At 41.9% G+C, this 22,892-nt stretch overlaps 1 long non-coding RNA gene across 1 annotated transcript; it reads right to left on the minus strand.

Moving 5' to 3' along the window:
• Nucleotides 1–11,265: 11,265 nt before the first annotated feature.
• LOC121014600 (uncharacterized) lies at nt 11,266–19,460 on the minus strand. The gene is made up of 2 exons (XR_005783302.1): nt 19,279–19,460; nt 11,266–11,491 (listed from the first exon to the last, which is right to left on the minus strand). It is a non-coding gene; the product is annotated as an uncharacterized LOC121014600 (long non-coding RNA).
• Between the last annotated feature and the right edge of the window lie 3,432 nt (nt 19,461–22,892).

Raw genomic sequence — 22,892 nt, forward strand, 5'->3', positions numbered from 1 at the left:
CTAAGTGACAGAGGCATGGCAGAGCCCAGCCAAGATCAGCAGACCCACCCGGCCAAGCCTGGCATGTCTCCTCAGCCTCAGCTGATGCAGAGGTGTGTGACAGCACGGGACTCCTGTGCACAGCAAATGTGGGGCTGGCTTGTGAAAAGGCATCTTATGGCAATGGTTGAATGATTCTTAGGTAAAGATCCAATGCTATGAAGTTAATGAATCTAGAAGTTGCGTAAGATAAATGAATACATAAAATGCATTTACTTAACATGAAAATGTAGATGAATATGCATTAGCACTGGGATAAACATTATATGTAATATACTTAGAAATCCAATATACTACGTGAAAGTAGTAAAATATTGCAAAATAACAAGGTAATTTGATTCTAATGTCCTAAAAAATGCATATACATATAAAAGAACACATAAATGATGAAAGCATTAAATGTATTCAATACAAATAAGGATAATTCAAAAATAGAGCTCTTTGATCAGTATCACTGTTATTAAAAAAAATATGTTGTTTGCAAAAAAGCACAAAATTTTTAAATTTGTTTTCATTTGCGTTAAACATTTTTATTTATTTACTACAATGATACTTCTATGGTATCCTTGAACATAATTTATTAAAACCTCCATTCCTGTAGATGTTCAATAACTTCTATAGATGCATGATAGATTTTACATTTGGTAAAATACACTGAATGATTTCCCTTTAGCACAGATGCTTTATTATTAAAATCTGCAATGTGGCTAGTAAGTTTTCTGGGTAAAATAATCACAATCCATGACCCAGGCTAGATTGTCTGGCATACCTTCTCGTTCTAACAGTCTAAAATCTATTCAACTATTTCAGATGTCTCTTTTTGAGACTGACCATGAAAAATGAGCTTTATTCTTCCGTGGAGAAGGCATTTACCCACTTCATGCTCTTAGTCAGAAGGGATGGAAAGGAAGGGGTTTTGAGACACTGAGTTGACTCTAATAAATTAAACGTCTATCTTTATTCACTATCAATTTGGGTTATCTGATGAAAACGTGTATAATAAAAATGCCATCCATTTATAAACATTGGCCCAGGGAGCTCCTATTTTTAAAACAAAATTGTCATCTATACAAGCTGGCGTAAAAGCCCCAAAAGAAATATTAAATAAATCATTCAAGCAGGCATTATAGAAATCATTAGTGACATCTACATTTTTAAGATCCTTGCTCCTTTATTAAAACAAAAAGTTTGCTTAACCTAGAGGTGATAGTTTTTGCAAACCCATCAGTAAATATTTTTCTCCCTTCATTTCCTCTTGGAATCTAAATCCTGGTCTCAGAGTACCTCTGGAGATCTCTGAGCAACTCTTCAAACTTTTCAGATTGCTGGATTCATGAAAAGGCACGATGTGACCTAGGAGCTGCCATTTGCAAATAAAGGTTCTTGTGACTCTGCCATACATCCTTCCTCCTTTTGGTCACGGAATCTCCATCTTGCTCTGGGGAGTGTCCTTTCCTTCGTTTTGTGCCATCTTACACACTCAATCAACATGTATAGTCCACAGCCATCTGATTCTTTTCCAAGGAATCTGAATCCCATGGAGGAACGCAGGGAGTGACAGGTGACTGATTCCTAGCAGTGCCCCACTAAGGCTGCCCATCGGTTCTGGCTGACCTGGTTCTGATTCTTTCAGTTAGTCAGGTTTGTCTTCAATTAGGTGAGCTACATAAGCTGACATCTGCCTGCCTCTCAAAACTTAATTACAATGTCTACTCCGTTTCTCATTAAACTTCAGCCATCTCAGTCTCCTATTCCGTCCTCACAGGGCCTTTGCACTTGCTCCTTCCCGAGAACAATGCCTGCTGTGCCAGCTGTCACGGCTCCTTCTTGTCCTTTGCTCCCTAGTTCAAACATTATTCCTTCAGAGAGGCCTCTTCTCATTATATTATACAGCAGTGTGCTTCCCAGGCCACCGTCACGGTTACTCTCTGTGATGGCTCAGCACATTATGGCCCTCAGATGAAATCAAGCTTACCGCTTGTTGTTACTGTTGTTTTTTAATGTTTTTATTTATTTTTGAGGGAGCACAAGTGGGGGAGTCTTTTTAAATTTTTTTTTAATGTTTATTTATTTTTGAAGGAGAGAGAGGCAGAGCATGAGCAGGGGAAGAGCAGAGGGAGAGGGAGACACAGAATCTGAAGCGGGCTCTAGGCTTTGAGCTGTCAGCGCAGAGTCTGATGCGGGGCTCGAACTCATGAACCACGAGATCATGACCTGAGCTGAAATCAAGAGTTGGACGCTTAACCGATTGAGCCACCCAGGTGCCCCAGGGTTTTTTTTTTTTTTAAATAAAATTTTATTGGAACGCAGCTGTACCCATTTGTTTGGTATCATCCGAAAATGGCAAAGTGGAGCAGTTGTGACAGTATATCTTGCAATGCCTAACGTATTTTCCATCTTGTCCTTAAAAGAAAAAAATGTGCTGGCCCCTGCTTTATTCTCTTTATTTATCTCTTTGTTTCCTCCTATAACTCATCATCATCTGCAATGGTCTCGTTCATAGTTCAGCTGGTAAGTATCTGTCCCTACTACCCGGCACTGAAGAGTTCTGGAATTAGGTTACTGGCCTGCTTTTAATCAGTTATATGTCTTTAATGCCTAATCCAATGCCTGTTGAGAGCAGAACTCAACCAGTATTTGTGGAATCGATGGATGAGGAAATGAGTATGCCTCTCGTCAACCTGTGCTCAGTGAGTATTAGCAGCACCACCCCTGGCATCCAACATGCGCTGCCAGTGAAATGTCTGCACTTTCCTCTCCAGGGCAGACCCACTCGTGCAATGCCTGTTTCACAGCCCTAGTCGATGTACCAGGAACAAATTCACCCCAGGTACAGTTAGGGGAGTAGGAGTGGGCACTCAGCTCAACAGCAGCCGGTAAGCAGACCAGCCAGAGCACGAGGACCGCAGGCATAAAGAGGAACCAGATCACAGGACCCATTACACATTTGTGGGTTTTGTTTTGTTTTGTTTTTGAGAATTGGAAATTGGAAATGTGGCTCAGGAGTCGCATTTGTCTCTCCTGAGAGTTGTGCTCTTTATGCATTGTTGCATTAAACCCACTTTTTATCTGAGCTAGTTTGAGTGTCTACGTGTCATACGCATCCAAAGCAAAAAACTCAATATATCTAAGTTATACCGAGCAAGACGTAATAAATACATGTAAATAAATAAATGCAGGCTAACTAACCAAACCAGCTCTACTCTCACAGAAACACGGAACGTGTGCCTTACGGACGAGCAGCCGCGTAGCTTGACAACACGCTGTAGGAGGCAGCAATTGTAAAACCCCGACACAGTGGCAGACGCCCCAATGAAGACCAGACTGTCTTTTTGAAGCAATCCGTACTAATCAGTTACTTAAAGGTGCAATCCCATGTCATTAGAGTGACTAATAATAGGAAAATCTGAGCATGCTTATGGTAGCATCTTTGCTTTATCACTACAGACATAAAACAATCTAACCATCTCATTTCTGTTAAAGAAGTACAAAGAAGTGTGGTTTCGTTACTTTTTTTTTTTTTCTTTTTCTTTCTGGGAGTAGTTGCCTTTACTACAGTTAATGTCAAAGATTAAATGAGTATGGCAGTAAAATAAAATTCGCTTAATAAAAAGATATGAATTAAGCACCCAATTTGTGCCCTATTTTCTTCTTGTGTCTAGAGATCTATCAATGAATAAAACTGTCAAAAATATATATGGTCATGGGTGTTAAATTGGGTCACATAAAACTCATGTCATAGGAACATTAAAACACATTTAGATATTTTCGAGAAAATATAAATTATAAGACATTTAAAATCAACAACAGTTTGAACAAATTGCGATTTACCCCTCACCATGAAGGCTAGATAGTCTAGAAAACAATTAGTAGAAGAAAATTTGGCGGGGCGCCTGGGTGGCTGAGCGTCGGACTCCTGCTTTCAGCTCAGGTCACAGTCTCGAAGTTCGTAAGTTCATGCCCCACATCGGGTTCTGTGCTGACAGCATGGAGCCTGCTTAGGATTCTGTGTCTCCCTCTCTCTCTGCCCCTCCCCAGCTCACACACACACACGCGTGCTCTCTCTCAAAAATAAATAAACTTCAAAAAAAGAAGAAAGAAGAAGGAGGATACTTGTCATGTAACATTCAAACTTTCTGTAAAAATAAGCCAGACAAAAATTTTGTTTTATTTCTCACTTTCTATTACTATAAGAAAATATCTGCCAAATATTTTATATATTATTCTGTAAGAGAGAACAGGATTTTGTCACTGTTATGTTAACAATATTTTCTTTTCTAAGTTTTGTCATCCAATTTGCTTGGATGACAATCCAGTTCAGATTTTCTCCTTATATCAACTATCTCATGTCTGTTCTTTTCTAGTTATATTAGTCTTTCCCCTATTTCTTATATAACCCTGTTATTTTACCAATTTTCTTTGTTTTCTTTTGTTTATGTATTCTTGAAAACTGCTTTGATCTACTTCTTGTCCATCTTTCATGTAATCGTTCCTTTTTTCCCCAAATAAATCCCCCAAATTATTTATTTTTATATTGTTTAAACACACTCCCCTCAGACTTGTTATCCTGAAACAAATAACTCACATATTTTGTTCAGATATAGTTCTTCAAAGAGAGGTAATTTCCATGTACTAAGTTATAATCATTCATAACAGTAAAAACATGACAACAAAGTATTTCAAAATCTATAACACAATTTTGAGGTGGATCCAGAGGCTTAAACGGTAGATCATGAATCAAGTTCAAATAGCAGTCATCAGACAACACAACTACATTTTGCAGTCTATGTACGAAGCCCGCCTAATTTTACCCTTGTGATCACCAACCGTGGAGAGCAATGCTGATTCCGGATAAATCTGATACACATGTACATCTGTTAAAAAGTGTTTGAGGGGCGCCTGGGTGGCGCAGTTGGTTAAGCGTCCGACTTCAGCCAGGTCACGATCTCGCGGTCCATGAGTTCGAGCCCCGCGTCAGGCTCTGGGCTGATGGCTCAGAGCCTGGAGCCTGTTTCCGATTCTGTGTCTCCCTCTCTCTCTGCCCCTCCCCCGTTCATGCTCTGTCTCTCTCTATCCCAAAAATAAATAAACGTTGAAAAAAAATTAAAAAAAAAAAAGTATTTGAATGAACTAATGGCGCAAACACACCCTTTGAATGTGCCCAGGACACGAGCGGCACAGGCAGGGCATGGGCATGGGCAGTGGGTCTCAAGCCTGAGAAGGCTTCCTGAACGGCGGGACTCATGAACTGAGTCTTGATTTGGAGACAGCGGTGATGGAGAAGGAGAGTAACACCAGTGGGAGAAAATAGGAATGTCAGATTATGGTAGATTCCACGAAATGTAATTAGTTCAGGGAGGCTGGGGAATGTGGTCTCTGTCTGGAGTGGCAAGAATTCCAGGCATCAGATTATGAAAATCCCCCCGAGCCACAGAATGGGTTCTCTCCTGAACAGGGAGAGGGTCCCGTGAGGTGTCTTCAACCGGGAAGAGTCGCGTTTTCAAAGAGTGGTGGAGAAAGACTTGTCAGTTTTCTGGCTGGAAGGCTGATAGACTGGTTCCAAGGTAGGAGGCTAGGAGGAGCAGGGAGCTTCTGAGCTGAGCAGGGGGCAGGCTCGGGAGGAGGAAGCAGGCGGGAGGGCTGTTTGCTAAGGCTGCAGGATGGTGGGCAGGCACCTGCGTTTCTGCCTGCTGATTCACTTCCTTTTGCCATTCATTTTGACATACTGTGAGCATTTCTTTCGTCAAGTACATGTATTTAATTAATTATCACGACAAGGGCTGCTCTGGACCTCTTGCCAATCTTCCACTTGCTAATGAGGATCCACTGCTTACGTTTTTATTTTATTTTATAACTATAATACTCTCTACGCATTCTCATCGCCAAACCTGAACATATTGGCAATCTACTTTAAATATACGCCTCGGGAATTCAGTTCAGAGGAGGAAAAAAAAAAAAAAGGACAGTAGAAACTGAATGGAACTCCTAGAGGTGCCGGCAAGTTGAACAGAGATGAAACTATGCTTAAACAGCATGTCTCAGTCAGTTTTAACACATGTTCAAGGCTGTCCCCACCTCTCAAGAAAGTCAGGCTGAACTTAACCTGATACACAGCAGGAAGGAGAGGCCAACTAGGCTTCAGGTGGGAGTAATTTCTGACAGATCCAGGCCATTTGTTTTCCTACTTCTAAACAGTGAAGGTTGTGGACTGGGAAACATAGAGGCAGATAGATGCTTTCATGTCCTTGGGTGTGCACTCGTGAGGTGGGTTGCCAAGGATTTGGTTTTTCCGTGTGCAAGCCTCTCTTTCTCTCTCTCTCTCTCTATATATATATCCCATAAGGTTACAATTATCACTAAGTTAATTTACTTTTAGAAACCAGATTGTCTCTAAGTTTCTCAATTTATTCCGAATGTCCATCCACTTTCTTATTTTCTACACTAACTCGAGAATCTTTTTTTTTTTCTGGATCCATAACCAACTGCACCTAAATGATTTCTTGCACTCATCATGTTTCAAAAATATTTATAAGCTTGTTTTGTTTTGTTTTTTTTTTTGAGTAGGCTTCACGTCCAGTGCGGAATCCAACGCGGGGCATGAACTCACACCCCTGATATCAAGACCTGAGCCAAGACCAAGAATCAGATGTTTAACCGACTGAGCTACCCAGGCGCTCCATGTTTAAAAATTATTGACAACACATATGAATCTATCTAGAACACTAAAAAGTCCCAGTGATTTGCTCTTCAACCAATTTAATTAACAGTACAGATAACATGTATGGTTCTCTATTACTCCTTCTACGTGTATTGAATTTCTCTCAGGAGAAAAGAAACACTATAGCTTGCATGAATTTATTATTTTTTCTTACACCGTACATTTCCAGTGCCTTAAATGGCAATTTAGATGGGCTTCAAAATACACAGGATGTGAAATATTTTTAAAATAAATTTTCTCACAACATGCTATGGAGTATTTCCTATTACAATTTTGAAAAAAAATCTTTATTGTAGGTCCTGAAGTAGGAAATATAGTTCATGATCCTGCAGTCTAATAAAGATCACAGTGGGCTGACTGTATAACATCTCGATTATTAGTTCTTGGCAAATTTCTCTCTAGGGTACTATTCTAAAGTTGTAAATGTCTACATCTTGAGTCCTGTGGCATCGAAGAGAGATTTTACATGACGTTTTTCTGGAATCAATAAAACATCAATGCTTAAAACTGACTTTGAGAACCACAAGATTTTGGAAGATTTCTACTACCTCAAGTTTTTATTGATGTTATTAGCAGTCAAAGCATTTAATGATGACCTATTTATGAGGCATTACATTAGGTAATAAATAAATTTATAGAAACTGGTGACCTATATTCTTAACCATATTCATTCTGTGAATCTAGATTCAAATATCTGACTCTGTCATGAAAATCTCCATATGTTTCTCTTGCCTATATGACAAAGCTCAGTATTTCCAATTCTGAACTCACTAATACACTCCTTAAAACTTAACTTGTGGGGGCACCTGGGTGGCTCAGTCGGCTGAGTGTCTGACTTCGGCTCAGGTCATGATCTCACAGCTTGTGAGTTCGAGACCTGTGTCAGGCTCAGTGCTGACAGCTCAGAGCCTGGAGCCTGCTTTGGATTCTGTGTCTTCCTCTCTCTCTGCCCCTCCCCTGCTCACGCTCTGTCTCTTGCTCTCAAAAATAAATAAACGTTAGGGGCGCCTGGGTGGCGCAGTCGGTTAAGAGTCCGACTTCAACCAGGTCACGATCTCGCGGTCCGGGAGTTCGAGCCCCGCGTCAGGCTCTGGGCTGATGGCTGATGGCTCAGAACCTGGAGCCTGTTTCTGATTCTGTGTCTCCCTCTCTCTCTCTGCCCCTCCCCCGTTCATGCTCTGTCTCTGTCCCAAAAATAAACATTGAAAAAAAAAATTTAAAAAAAAATAAATAAATAAACGTTAAAAAAAAAAAACCCAAAAACTTAACTTGTGGAATTGAGGTTCCAAGTGATCATTCCCAGTTAGAACACTTATGTTCTTTGGAAAGAAATCGTTTATTTGGGGAAAATAGCACATACGCATATAAAAAACTATTCGGCATAAGCTTCAGTACAAGAAAACAGTATTCGACTGTCTCTGAAGGGCTGGCATGCATACCAGCTGTGGTCTGTGAGAAGATGACTGGTGGAACACAGTCCAGTGCTTCATTTCATTTCTGTGTCTATGCTCTCACAACGAGTGTATACTATATCTAGGAAGGACAATTCAGAAATACCAAAATTCAGGGTATTTTTATATTTCTGACTCCTTCATTCTCTATTCCAGCTCCACGAGTAACAAATCTTTGTGGGTTTCAGACCCAACGGGCTTACAGTTGCCATATTCTAATCTGAACTCCCCTGGGCGGTCCCAGTGCTAGTCCCACACTCTAGTCCTTCATCGTTCTTGGCGTCCGTGAGTTCCACAGTCTTGGCCCCCAGTTCAGGTTCTGTCATTCATCTCTGTGTTGCATTTATGTTTGTCAATTTCAGGACATTTCATGCTTCAAAAATCTTCAATGGATTCCCATTGAATATATGATAAAGACAAATTATTCATTTGGTGTTTCTGTCATTCCCTAATTTAGAACTGGCTTTTTAAGGCAACCAATGGAATGGGAAAAGATATTTGCAAATGACATATCGGGCAAAGGGCTAGTATCCAAAATCTATAAAGAGCTCACCAAACTCCACACCCGAAAAACAACCCAGTGAAGAAATGGGCAGAAAACACGAATAGACACTTCTCTAAAGAAGACATCCCGATGGCCAACAGGCACATGAAAAGATGCTCAACGTCGCTCCTCATCAGGGAAATACAAATCAAAACCACACTCAGATATCACCTCACGCCAGTCAGAGTGGCCAAAATGAACAAATCAGGAGACTATAGATGCTGGAGAGGATGTAGAGAAACGGGAACTCTGTTGCACTCTTGGTGGGAATGCAAACTGGTGCAGCCGCTCTGGAAAGCAGTGTGGAGGTTCCTCAGAAAATTAAAAATAGACCTACCCTATGACCCAGCAATAGCACTGCTAGGAATTTACCCAAGGGATACAGGCGTACTGATGCATAGGGGCACTTGTACCCCAATGTTTATAGCAGCACTCTCAACAATAGCCAAATTATGGAAAGAGCCTAAATGTCCATCAACTGATGAATGGGTAAAGAAATTGTGGTTTATATACACAATGGAGTACTACATGGCAATGAGAAAGAATGAAATATGGCCCTTTGTAGCAATGTGGATGGAACTGGAGAGTGTGATGCTAAGTGAAATAAGCCATACAGAGAAAGACAGATACCATATGTTTTCACTCTTATGTGGATCCTGAGAAACTTAACAGAAACCCATGGGGGAGGGGAAGGGGGAAAAAAAAAAAAGAGGTTAGAGTGGGAGAGAGCCAAAGCATAAGAGACTCTTCAAAACTGAGAACAAACTGAGGGTTGATGGGGGGTGGGGGGGGGGGTGATGGGTATTGAGGAGGGCACCTTTTGGGATGAGCACTGCGTGTTGTATGGAGACCAATTTGACAATAAATTTCACATATTGAAAAAAATAAAATAAAATAAAAAACCTGGAGACAATATTAAAAAAAAGAGGGGCGCCTGGGTGGCGCAGTCGGTTAAGCGTCCGACTTCAGTCAGGTCACGATCTCGCGGTCCGTGAGTTCGAGCCCCGCGTCAGGCTCTGGGCTGATGGCTCAGAGCCTGGAGCCTGTTTCCGAATCTGTGTCTCCCTCTCTCTCTGCCCCTCCCCCGTTCATGCTCTGTCTCTCTGTCCCAAAAATAAATAAACGTTGAAAAAAAAATTTTTTTTTAAATAAAAAAAAGAACTGGCTTTTTAGCTTCCCCTGGTTTTCTACCATAACATCATACACCTTATGATTCTGCCACACTGGACTCCATTCCTCTGCCCGAGTATCTGGGACCACCTTGCTTTTTTTCTCACCCCATTCCCTCACCCTTGAAGCACCATCTTCTCTTTCTGTGCATTGAAATCTGACTTAATCATCACACTCCAGTTTAGAAGTCAGCTTCCATGAATGTTTTTACAATCTCTCCTCTGGCATTCTCCAGTACCGTATTTATCACTTTGTGAGAATATTTTCCTCTGTGTATTTTGCTGAGACATGGCTGCCTCTTCAGCTAAATTATAACTTTAGTCAAAGACCGAGCATTATTCTCATTCTTATTGCCCATAGTTCCTACTTTATATTGGATGGACATATGAATAAATGAATGAATAAAAGATTACATTGTTATTGACAATAACGAAGGGCATACAAATACCTGAGAAAACCCCGAGCCAGTTTATAGTTTTGAAAATTGTATGATGTGGACATTTGGAAAACAAATGGTCAAATTATAGATTAAATTGATAATAAATTCTAGACTCCATTGATAATAATAACATTGTGGTAGAAACAGATTTACGAGATGCTCTGAAATATCATAACTCATAAGTATGTAAATTCCTAATTTCCACAATTAAAAAGTGGTTGCATTCGAGAAATAATAGAGGTGAACAGACATAATTCCAGAATATTTCTTTTACATTTTCCCTGCAGAACTTGGTAGATGTCATTGTGGTTCTGCTCACCAAGATACGGTGTTTCATAAAGGCAAAAAACCAATTTCTTCTACACCACATTTTATCTGAGTTAGGGTTAGGATATCCCATTTTTTTTTTTAATTTTTTTTTTTCAACGTTTATCTATTTTTGGGACAGAGAGAGACAGAGCATGAATGGGGGAGGGGCAGAGAGAGAGGGAGACACAGAATCGGAAACAGGCTCCAGGCTCCGAGCCATCAGCCCAGAGCCCGACGCGGGGCTCGAACTCACGGACCGCGAGATCGTGACCTGGCTGAAGTCGGACGCTTAACCGACTGCGCCACCCAGGCGCCCCAGGATATCCCATTTTTTAAATATCAATGAACATTCACTGACTATCTACTAAGGCTAAGGCACGGTGCTGGGCAGAGCAATCCGGTGACAATCAAGGCAGAGCTCCGGCTCTATCCTGGCCTTCAGGAATTACAGGTGCAGATTCTTATTGTCCATTCTTACAAATGCTGTAATAAACACTAGAGTTCAGGGAGGTAGGGCAGGATTTCTGGAGGAAGTGATATCTAAGATAGTGAAAAGATTAGGAGTTTAATGATATTAATGAGCAGCAAATAACACTCCAGAGAAGAAACAGTCTTTATGGGGGCCTGAGGTTGAGACCGAACTCGAAACGCTATGAACAAACAGAACAACAATCAGTTTTGTGTAGAGGGATGGATATGGGTTCAAAAGAACACTGGGGCAGCAAGCTTGTTCAGAACTGGTACAACTTGGGGGTAAGTAGCGCAGACACCATCCTGAAGATATGGGCCAGTGGCGTATAAGTAAATTCCCTGGGAGTGCACTGTGGAAAGATTAGAGGCAGGTGCTATTAATGGGGGGGCCAGGGGACAGTAACCTGGTTGGCATAGGGTGCTGACCCAAAATAGTGACAGTGACAGAAAGCAGTTAATAGAGTTGAGAGATAGTAAAGGGTTTAGATTCAAGCAGATTTGGCTACCGATTTTCATATTAAGGGTAGAGGGAAGAAAGTGGGTCAAAGACGAGGCTTAAATTTTGTCATGAACAAATTTGTGTCATCTGGACTTGCGGGAGAATTTGGGTGAGGAAGGGAAGAAATAACCTTCACTGTTTAGCCTACTCTTGTTTGGGGCTCTCTGCTACACTGTAGCATGACCAAGAGCTTTCTAACTGATACAGGCCATGAGGAATAACATACAGGCATATATCTCCCCACACACCCCTCTACCAGTAACTGTTATTAATAGCTACAGCATGCACTTCTAAAAATCAGTAACAACAAACAACAACAACATCGCTACTGAATTTCTAAGTAAGGCTACACAGGATGGGGTGGGGGGAAGGACCTGGGCATTGGAATATCAACATCATACAATCATACCCTTTCTCAAGGTGAAGCAAAGTGAGATCCTGGAGGGATAGGGGGACAATGGAACCTGGGTATACAGTCCTTCTGGTTTCTGGGGAGATCTCACTAATTAGGCTGCTTCCTGTGGTGAATAAAAGAAAAAAGAAAGAAAAACAAAACCCCCACCCCCCGACCAAAAAACCCAGCTGAGTTTCTAGCTACATATGTAGAAGGTATATATAAATAAATGTATGTACAAATCAGTACACAAATGTACATAAATGTGTATACACATATTTGTATTATGAAGGGTATACTCTGTTTATACTTAACAATATTGTTATTAAGGGGTTGTGGTGGCCTCAAGGCAGGCAGGCAGGCAGGCAGGCAGGCAGGGATGGCCTGGGTAGAGCTGAGCCCCCGGCCAGCTTCTCCCCTGCAGCAAAGCCGACACTGGCTTCGCGTGTTAAGCCTGAGGAAACTTCATGGGATGAGGCTGAGGCTTTCCCTCCGTTGTGACTAGCGTGCACATTTACACCCACACTTCTTCTGCCCACACGCCTTCAATCCAACAAGGCAGGCAAGCCACTACAGCATTCCGCCCTCTCAGCAACTGGCCTCCCTCTCTCCTGCGCCGTTTTCTAAGCCAGGCTTGTTCTCAACCCCTGCACGGTGATATCACAAGCACCAGCAGCCACAGGTCAACCTCCAAGTGTCACAAGCAGGACCCTGTCAGTGACAGGAAACCACGTCCTGGGAAGAAGAGAAGAGGCTGCCTTCAAAGGAGTCCCCATGCACTCGGAGTCCATGAGCCAAAAGGATATGCAGAGATGCTTCAACATTTTTCAGGGCTGGTTTCTTGGTTTTTATTCAGCTCTGGTGCTGACAGACAGGGACTGATACTGACGCCTGAGGGCAAAAACCCCACTTCCCTTAAGGAAGGGGCATGTCTGACCATGATGCCCAACAGGGTGTAACCTTAGACTCTCTGTATATCGTGCTTTTTATTCCTTTATTGTTGTTGGCCTTGTGCTGGGTTTGTTTACCAAAGATTTATTTTATTTAACTGAACACTAAAAATGGAAAACTTTGCACATAAAAAAAGAAAAAAGAAAAGAAAAGAGAAATGGAGAGAGAGGCAGGCAGGCTCTGGGTGAGGCGGGGCTCGGTCTGGAGCGCCACTCACGGGGCTCACGGTTCCATGGGCGCCGATGAGGTTGGTGATGGCCAAGGCGCTTGGGGGAGGGGTGATGTGTCCCAGAGGACACGCGTGTTTTTCAATTCGTAAGTAGAATCAATTTCATTAATAAAGATCTTCCCACACATCCAGAGCAAACAATTAATGGCCTCCAAGGAAAAAACCCCACATACAGTGGAGTTAGAAGCATCCCAGGATAACAAAGAATATATATAAATACGTACACTCATAATCACTGCCGTCTCAGGGAAACTTTTTTCCTTCTGCCCCTTCCTGGGCATCTTCTGCTTCCTGATAGGATTCTTTTTTTTTTTTTTTTTAACGTTTATTTATTATTGAGAGACAGACACAGAGGACAGCAGGGGAGGGGCAGAGAGAGGGGGAGACACAGAATCCAAAGCAGGCTCCAGGCTCCCAGCTGTCAGCACAGAGCCCGATGTGGGGCTCAAACCCACAAACCGTGAGATCATGACCTGAGCTAACCCTAACCGACCGAGACTGAGCCACCCAGGCGCCCCGATAGGATTCTGATCCTCATCAAGACGAGGGGTTCTTCTCGTCAAATCATCGATGTCACTGAAGTGCATGAAAGATTATATGGCTTAATAAGGATCTGAAAAAACACTAAAGTGAATGTGAATTTGAAGGCGGATGTGTCCTCCATATAAACCCTGATGTCGGCGTAATCCACGTGAGACTATGACAAAGCTAATGCTTGTGGACTTTTTTTTTTTTTTTTTCAGGAAAATCAAGTCAATGGGTTCCTTTCAATTTATAAATGAAGGCGTCGCATGGCCCCTGCTACAGCCCAACACTGCTCTCCCTGTCCATCTCCACGGTGCCCGTGTGCCGGCTGACGCACACCCACTCCTGATGTGGGCAATGAACAGCGGCCAGGTCTCTCTTTGCACTTCACTTCTATGAAAAATACTGCAGGAATAAGCCATTTTTGACTCTCATAAAAAATAAAAAAAAAAATACACTTTAACACTGCCAGCAATGAATCTTTCTGAAAACTATCATCTTAAGGGTCATGGGCAACCAGTTTTCTTGTCAAATTCGCTGAAATTAAACTGAAAAAAAAAATCCACTCTTGTAAGGGGAAGCGATGGAGGGATACAGCAGGCTAACGGTGAGACGAAACCAAACTCCATCGTTTTGGGGGACAGGTTGCACTCACTGCCTCCTCCTCTGGGATATACAACCTGCCTCCCTCCCTGCTCTGGTCCCTTCGCTTTGGAGACAACGGATCCTCACCGTGAATATTTCATAGGAATCTGACTCTCCTTTACGGCTTGGTCCTATTTTTCTTCCGGTTTCTTTACAGCTTTCACTGGTGATAAAACACGTTTCAGGTTGGACATACAGTAGGAAAAGCAGTCTTTCCCAGGGCTGGAGTCTGATAAAATGAGTTCAATTTTCCTACTGGTTTCTCTCGAGAGACAGGCAGCACCTACCTGTTTTCAGCACAGGGATAACTGGCACCCAAAGACTACTGTAGTCACAGTTATGCCAAAAGAAATTAAAATCAACAATGACATAAGACGTATTTACTATGGGAATATGAAATTTCAGAACAGAAATCTGTGCAATTTAACATACTGTTCACTGTCAGATAATGAAAAAAAAAACAAACTAGAAGTTCTACTCACATAACTAACAGTAATGTGTACTGAAGACTTGCAGGGACTTTTCCTAACACGGCGCAGTTTCAAAAGCAGAGAAGAGAAAACCCCATCTGTTGCTGAAGGTGGAAGGGTGAATTCCTCAGTTATCATTTAGAAGATAAGCTGTGTGAGGCCCGTGGGAGCTTCCTCCCCTTTAAGCACATATATGTGAGTGGCTATTATAGTGTGGCTCTGTCAGGGGAACTTAGCAACGAGATAAAGTAACAGCTGTATATTTTGTAGAGAAGTTTGCTTAGGAAGGCAGTTGCCATGGGAACGCCCGGGAATAGCGATTGGATTTTGTGTTGTATGAAAGTGATGAGTTTACTTTGTCTGGATTACGTGCTTCGCACCGGCAACTTCTGGAGGGGGGGAATAAAGAGAGAGAGAAAGAATAGTCTTTTCCGGACATTTGCATATTAAAAAACAATCCACGTCATTTTCGAAGAGACGGGGCACACACGTTCCTGCCAGGCTTCTTCATGGAGGAATCACATGCTGACACCCAAAATCGCACGTTGTGTGAATTCCTATTTCCAAAGACCTCTGACCGCTTTGTGCTGTGGGTCCATCTTATTCAAACGAGTCTCATTCAACTCTAAGTCCTCAGAAATTTGCCTAAAATACTTGCAGCTGGGAGATGTAAAAAAAATCTTATGAATGAGCAAAAACGAAGTGAATTATACTCCATGGGGAAGTCTCTCAATGAAAAATCTGGTAGACAGGCTCTTGGTGGGGGTCGGGGGAGGGAACGGGAAGCAGATGCTGGCTGATAAGAATTTGCTTATTTTAACAGGGAGACACCAGTGTATGTGCTGGGGTTCCAGTGAATGGGGGTCTGACTCCACCATTTTCTCTCTGCAGGTGGCAGGACGGCAGTGAACTGAACTATCCTGATCAGAAGATGAGACGCATTTTCCTATTCCTTTTGTTCCGATGCAGGAATTCAAGATGGCCAGGAGCCGCGGGCAGGGGGGCCTACAGAATAGGAATTTATCCCACAGTTCCACAGAGCCCGCCAAGGCCAAGGCTGCCCACCACCAAGGAATGAACACCAAGGCAAGTTCACACTCCCCTCCAAACCCCACCCCTGCCTTGCCCCCCCCAGGCTTCCAGGGCAAGCCTGAGGGAGAAAACCTGTTTTGCAGATGCCTAGACAAGGCTGGATGAGATCTGACACATCCATTGAGGGGATGATTTATCTCGTCCTGAGTATAGGAAAAGATCACCTCCCCACCAAGACCAAAAATCTTTTTGTTAAAGAGAAACTCAGAAAGGTTATGGGAAGACACATGGAGAAGGGGCAGGTTTTTTGAAGTCAGGTCACTGCAAGGACTAGGACACTTGAGCCTACAGACCTTCAACAGTTTAGCAAAGTCTACCTTCCCAGGACATGTCGTTTTTGAAGAGCAATAAAGTGGTTGAGTCTTGCTGTCTGAGCTTGGTTTTTCCTTTGAGATTGGAAGTGAGCTCCACAGTCATCCCCTCTTTATCCTTCCTTATTTGTTTCCTGACTAAGTCAAAAATTTGGGAGATGCACTGTTTCTTTGGAATGATACTGCAAAGCCAGCGCCACTGTAATCTCCCCTTTATAGATGAGGAAACTGAAGGAGAGGACCTGCAACTTGTCTAAAATAGGCTCATTTTGGAGCTGGAACTTGTCAGGCTGTCACCCTGAAAGCTGAGATCCTGAGTCCATAACTACACTGGAAGGTGCCCTCACCTCCCACAACTCAGAGGACATCCTGGGCCACCCTCCGCACCTAAACAATCACCTCGTCTGGACTCTGAAGACCAAAGCTGCCATGTACAGCTAAGAGTCATGGAGAGTATCAGAGCTCACTCTCCAAACCATATTATGCCATACACTTCTTGTTACTCAATTTTACTATTGATAGGGAAACTACTCAGCTATTTGCAAATGTCTTGAAGGTCCTAATGTACTCAACACACCATGACTTAATTTGACTGTTACCAAACTATGTTTTAAAACTATTTCCAGTTGGGGCACCTGGGTGGCTCAATCGGTTGGGCGCCCGACTTCGGCTCAGGTCATGATCTCACGGTTCGTGGGTTCGAGCCCTGTGTCAGGCTCTGTGCTGATGGCCCAGAGCCTGGAGCCTGCTTCGGATTCTGTGTCTCCCTCTCTCCCTCCCTACCCTGCTCTTGCTCTGTTTCCCTGTCTCTCAGAAATAAATACACATGAAAAAAATTAAAGAAAAAATAAAAATGCTCCCAGTTGAAGTCCTTAAAATATATGTGAAATAAACAAAATTAGGGGTACACAGAAATGGAACATAGGGACTATAAGAATACAATTTAAAAAAATTAAAATTTACCCAGAGTCCTCTTGGTTTCAGAAAGTTTATCTATGGATAGGGTAACAAGTTATTCTTTTGTCTTCACTTCGGATGTAGAAAGGAAAAAATAAGTTTATCTTGGAATAGAAATCACACAAGCTATATAACGAAGGGTATGTTCTGTCGATGCTTTGTAAGCCCAGGGTTTTGCCAGGAATTTAGTAAAATCTCTAGAAATTTCTTCCACGCAGAATCTTTCAAAAGGAGCTCTTGCTTTGAAGATAGAGCTCAAAATTCAAGGCTTCAGGTCGAAAGGATCAGGACAGATGATTCTGTAGTTTAGTAATTCTGGAGATCCACACATGTATTTCAATAGCTGAAAGTACTATAATCTGACACTTTTTTGCATAATCTCTTATTTAGCAGCTTTCTATCAAGCCCTGGAAAATAATCTGACATTTCCAGAAACCCAATATTGCTTCTTAATACAATACTGAAACAACAATTTTTTTTAGCTGAAATACCAATATAATGAAATATGTGCTCCAATTTGGAAATAAGCAAATCAAAATTATACAGATGAAAATAAACGTATTGATTTTAGCAATAATAGCTAGCATTACTTTCAGGGGAAGTCCTCTTTTCTTACTCTGTTGCCTTGACTTCACTTACCCTCCTGTCCCCATTTCACTGAGTACGAAAAACCAGGAAATGGCTGCGGATTCAGTAGGATTTCCAAGCCCAAGAGAACACGGTGAGCCAGAGCTGATGCTGAACTGTATCCGCCTGGGAAATGCCTTTAACTGTTCTGTTCACAAACCCCACTCACAGCAACACCACAGCTGTATTAGCACCGACATGGCACCCTTGCCTAGGTGCTACTGCATTAGGCCCATTAGCTCTATGTCTGAGGTCTAGAAAGAATCGAGTTTTTGTATGTATGTATGTATGTATGTATGTATGTACGTATGTATGTATGTATTTATTTATTAAGAGAGAGACAGCAAGTGGGGGAGGGGGAGAGAGAGGGGGAGACAGAGAATTCCAAGCAATGTTCATGCTGTCGGCACAGAGTCTGATGTGGGGTTCAAACTCAACAGAACGTGAGATCATGACCTTTGCTGAAATCAAGAGTCGGACGCTTAACCGACTGAGCCACCCAGGCGCCCTGAAAGAATCCAGTTTCTAATGTGGTGGAGGTGAGTTGTGCCTATAAACACTCGAGATGTATGGTCTTGTTGAAAGCAAGGGTGTGCAGCTCAAAAACATCACTCACAATTGACCAGTCACTCTTGTACTAAGGAAGCTCTTTAAGAAATAACGCCAGACTTCACGAGGTGGCGGCTGAACTCTAGAATGAATTGCCGAGACTGCTATGAGTGTACATGCTGAGGTTTTAGGAGACTCAGATATCTAGCACTGCTTGTCAAATCCAGACCAGTTCTGACATGGTTTATTTCCTAAGGCCCACCCCCATAGGACTATCTTTCTTCTGGCTCCCACTACATAGACGTCTATGGCAAAAGTTCGATCGAGATGTTACTTTCTGTTGAGATGGGAGAGGAATAGAAAGAGAGAACTAAGTCTTATGGTGTGAACTTCTGGGTCGCCAAATCCAATATTTGTTTAATTTCTTGCAGATTTTTAAGGTCGTACCACAAGTATACTTGAAATTCAAACTAACGTTAGCTCTGAAGAAATGTAAACTTGGAGATCTTATGTCCCCATAAGAAACTACTTTTAATACAAATAACATATTTTTTGAATATTTTGAATATGCTATTAAAAAGGTGTTTTAATTAGTCAGACATGTTTTCATAATCGTTAATGTTGTTTTCCATTTATAATTACAGTGAGAGTATTGGATTATCTGTCTACTCCCCACACCGCGGCCTCTTACTGGGAAACGACCCTTGCACAAATCCACATGGTCACATGGGTGACTCCCAGCACCTGTGATGGTCTTGTGTTTAGGCAACAATCACCTCAAACGGGGCCCACCTAATTAGACCCGGCCACCGACAGGTTCATTTCCAAGGAATCACAACTGGGGCTAAGAGGCTTATCCGATTTCTTTACCATATGCTGGGTCCTTACCATGTTTGAAGCTTCTGGAAGCTTTGATCTCTACCATGTGGATGAGTGAAGACAGTGGCAAAGACACAAGCATGACGCCGACCCACAGAGGATGTCTTTGCCATGACCTTTCATTCCAGATGGGTCTTTAAAATAACTCAAAGCATCTGCCATTCAGGTTGCCTTTCTTCTTCTCCAGGTGTTTCATTCTGAAAATAAATAAATATGTTTTAAAAATGTGTAAGTATGGGGCACTTGGGTGGCTCAATCAGTTAAACATCCAACTTCTGCTCAGGTCATGATCTCACAGTTCGTGAGTTCAAGCCCTTCATCGGGCTCTGCACTAACATCATGGAGTTTGCTTTGAATCCTCTGTCCCTCTCTCTCTTTGCCCCTCCTCCAGTCTCTCTCTCTCTCTCTCTCTCTCTCTCTCTCTCTCTCCCCCCTCTCTTAAAAATAAACATTAAAAAAAGATAAAGTGTGTTAAGTATGATACAAAAGGGTTTTGTGACATAAGGAATTATCAGAGACTCATGAGTGCAAATTACCATTAGAACAATCTGGAAGTAATGCCTCATTGTAAATTATCCTCAAAAAATTCACATTATGTCTTAATGAACAGCACAACAAAAAATGTTCAGGAAAGCTAATTTGTAAGAGACGAAAACATCAAAACTAAAAGTAATTCAAATGTGACATAAATATACTCACAGGACAGGAGACGGTGGAAGAGGTTTCAGGGTTTATGCAGGAAGTATTTCCCTCCCTTCACTCAAAGCACTAACAGCTTTAGGAAATCGAGTAACGCATTTCTGGTGGGCTTAGCAACATCTTTATCAAATAATTTTCCCTGTCTAATAGTGACTGTGAATTCGCATTTGGTGGTAGGTGAGAAGGGAAGTATGTACTTGTCACGAAAGGTTTTATCATGCGTATCCCCAAGCTATGGGAAATTGCTCACTTATTTTAATCTGATGCACCATGAAGCCACCACATTTTTCCCTATTATCTGTGACAGACTATAGGACACTTCTGTTGCTCACAAGTTTTAAATGCATTAATATGCCTTTTTATATCTTGCTCCCTTGGCACATATGAGTTTTGCATGTTGAAGCGTTCACACAAGATGCTCTTAAGGGACAAAAATGACAAGATATTCTATCTAGCTTCCTGTTAAAGAACTTCTAACAGAATAGTCAATTATTTTTTTATTATCATGTAACAAAGGCCTACCAGACATAGGTCTAATCTTGTCTGTGCTTGATCATACAGCTCTCACCCAGGGCATCTCCAGACTGTTATGAAATACAAAGTCTAAAATAAGGTTACCTAATATTATTACTTTGGGCTAGTTGTCTTGGAATAAAATAAATCAGTTTGCTTTTTAAATAAAAAAAAAAATGTTTTTGGGAGAGACAGAGCTAGTGGGCATGTGCACAAGGGAGGGGTAGACAGAGGGGGAGAGAATCTTAATGAAGAAGGCTCCATGCCCTGCATGGAGTCCAACGTGTGATCACACGACCCTGGGGTCATGACCTGAGCTGAAATCAAGAGTCGGATGCTCAATCAACCAAGTCACATTTAGGATGAGCCCCTAAATGTTTTCAAAAATATTTACTTGTCCAATAAAAGATCTTTATTTCATCTTTAATTTCTTGTCTAGATAATCTGTAACCTAGAAATAACTTTCAACGTAAAGATATTTGCAAGACTACAGCAGAGAATCTCTTTGTTTTTCCTGAACCATTTGGAAATAAGCTGTCAGCACGATGCTCCATCACTTGTAAACATTTCGGTGTGTAATGCTCACACACTAGAACATTCTCTTACGTAACCAAAATGCAAATGTCAAAATCAGGAAATTAATATTATACATCATCACCATCTAATCTACTCATTCAAATCTTGCCAATTCTTCCAGTAATGCCCTCTGGGAAGGCAGAAGATCTAATTCAGAAGGCATGTTGTACTCAACTGTTCTGCCTCGTAGTCTCCTCCCATCTGGATTAGTGCCTCAGACTTTCCGTGTCCTTCCTGACCTTGAACATTTGAAGAGTACATGACAGTTATTTTCACAAATCTCCTTGAATTACAAGTGTCTCTGGTGGAATCACGAAAGAAATGGTAGACTCCTCACTTACTGCTTTCCTTTTTCCCTTTTCTTGCTTCCGAGATGAAAAAGCATAAAATAATCTTAGATAAGGAGCACCTGGGTGGCTCAGTCGGTTAAGCGTCTGACTTCAGCTCAGGTCATGATCTCATGGTTTATGAGCTTGAACCCCAAGTTGGGCTCTGTGCTGACAGTGCAAAGCCTTCTTTGAATCCCCCGTCCCTGTCTCTCCCTGCCCCCCGCTTCTTGTGTTCTCGCTCTCTCAAAAATAAATAAACATTAAAAAATTTAACAAACGGGCTCCTGGATGGCTCAGTTGGTTAAGCGTCCGACTTCAGCTCATGTCATGATCTCACGGTTCCTGAGTTCAAGCCCCGTGTTGTGTTCTGTACTGACAGCTCAGAGCCTGGAGCCTGATTCGCATTCTGTGTGTGTGTCTCTCTCTGTCCCTCTCCTGCTTGTGTTGTCTGTCTCTATCTCTCTCTGTCTCTCAAAAGTAAATACATAAACGTTAAAAAATTAAAAACATAATTTAAGTAAAAAATATTTCAGTTTCATCTCGACTATCTACCAAATATGAATAAAACTCACATATGGGCTTATAATAAAAATATGAATTTGCAAAATGGCAATCTGGAATTGAAGACTCCTAAGGAGATCATGCGAGTCCTAAAAGCATTCAACACAGGAATACCCACTGGATTTCCCCGATGACCCAAAATCTCAGACCTTGGTATCACTTCATTGTCAAAAACTGACGGGAAACTAAAAGTAATGAGAAATGTTTCAATTATAACCAAAGATAAATGAAAATTCCTATTCTCATCCTCTTTCAAAATTGTCATGAGACTCAGGACTGCCTAACCTGGGCTTAGAAGATAAATCTGCTTTTAATTTCATTGGTTTCCACTTCTGTAATTGGAAGAATTTATCGTGCACACCATTTTTAAAAGACCTAGAAATGTGCTAAAAATATTATGGCCACTATATGTGTTTCCATATGCACTTGGGTCGGCTTACAAAGCACTCACTGGATAAATGAATTACGTTTTAAATACCTGGAAATAATAAGTTAACGTGGAATTTCTACATTAAAAAAAATCTCTTCAAAAAGACAAGGATAGTTATAAGAGAATCTGTTGTTTGAGAATCGCCGCAATATACTGAGTGGCTCACACCCACTGGAATGGTTCTTGTGGGAAACAAAAGAAACGAAACCAGAAAAATAACAAGTGCTAACAAGAATGTGGAGGAATTAAAATCCTGGTGCTGCTGGCAGGGCTGTAAAGTGATGCAGCAACTATGGAGAACAGTGCGGTGTTTCCCAACAAATCGAAAACAGATTTGCTATATGGTCCAGCAATCCCAGCAAACTGGCTCCCAGAGTGGCTGTCCTGTTCTGCATTTGCAGCAGGGGTGAACGAGCGTCCCTGCTGCCCCAGGAGCGCGCCCCTGTCTGGTGCCCTCCGTGGTTTGGATTTCATCATTCCGCAGGTGCGCAGTCTTTCCTCACTGCCGTTCTCAC

This window comes from Herpailurus yagouaroundi, unplaced genomic scaffold, assembly GCF_014898765.1.
Source record: "Herpailurus yagouaroundi ecotype Mexico unplaced genomic scaffold, PumYag 203, whole genome shotgun sequence".
Classification (NCBI taxonomy): domain Eukaryota; kingdom Metazoa; phylum Chordata; class Mammalia; order Carnivora; family Felidae; genus Herpailurus; species Herpailurus yagouaroundi.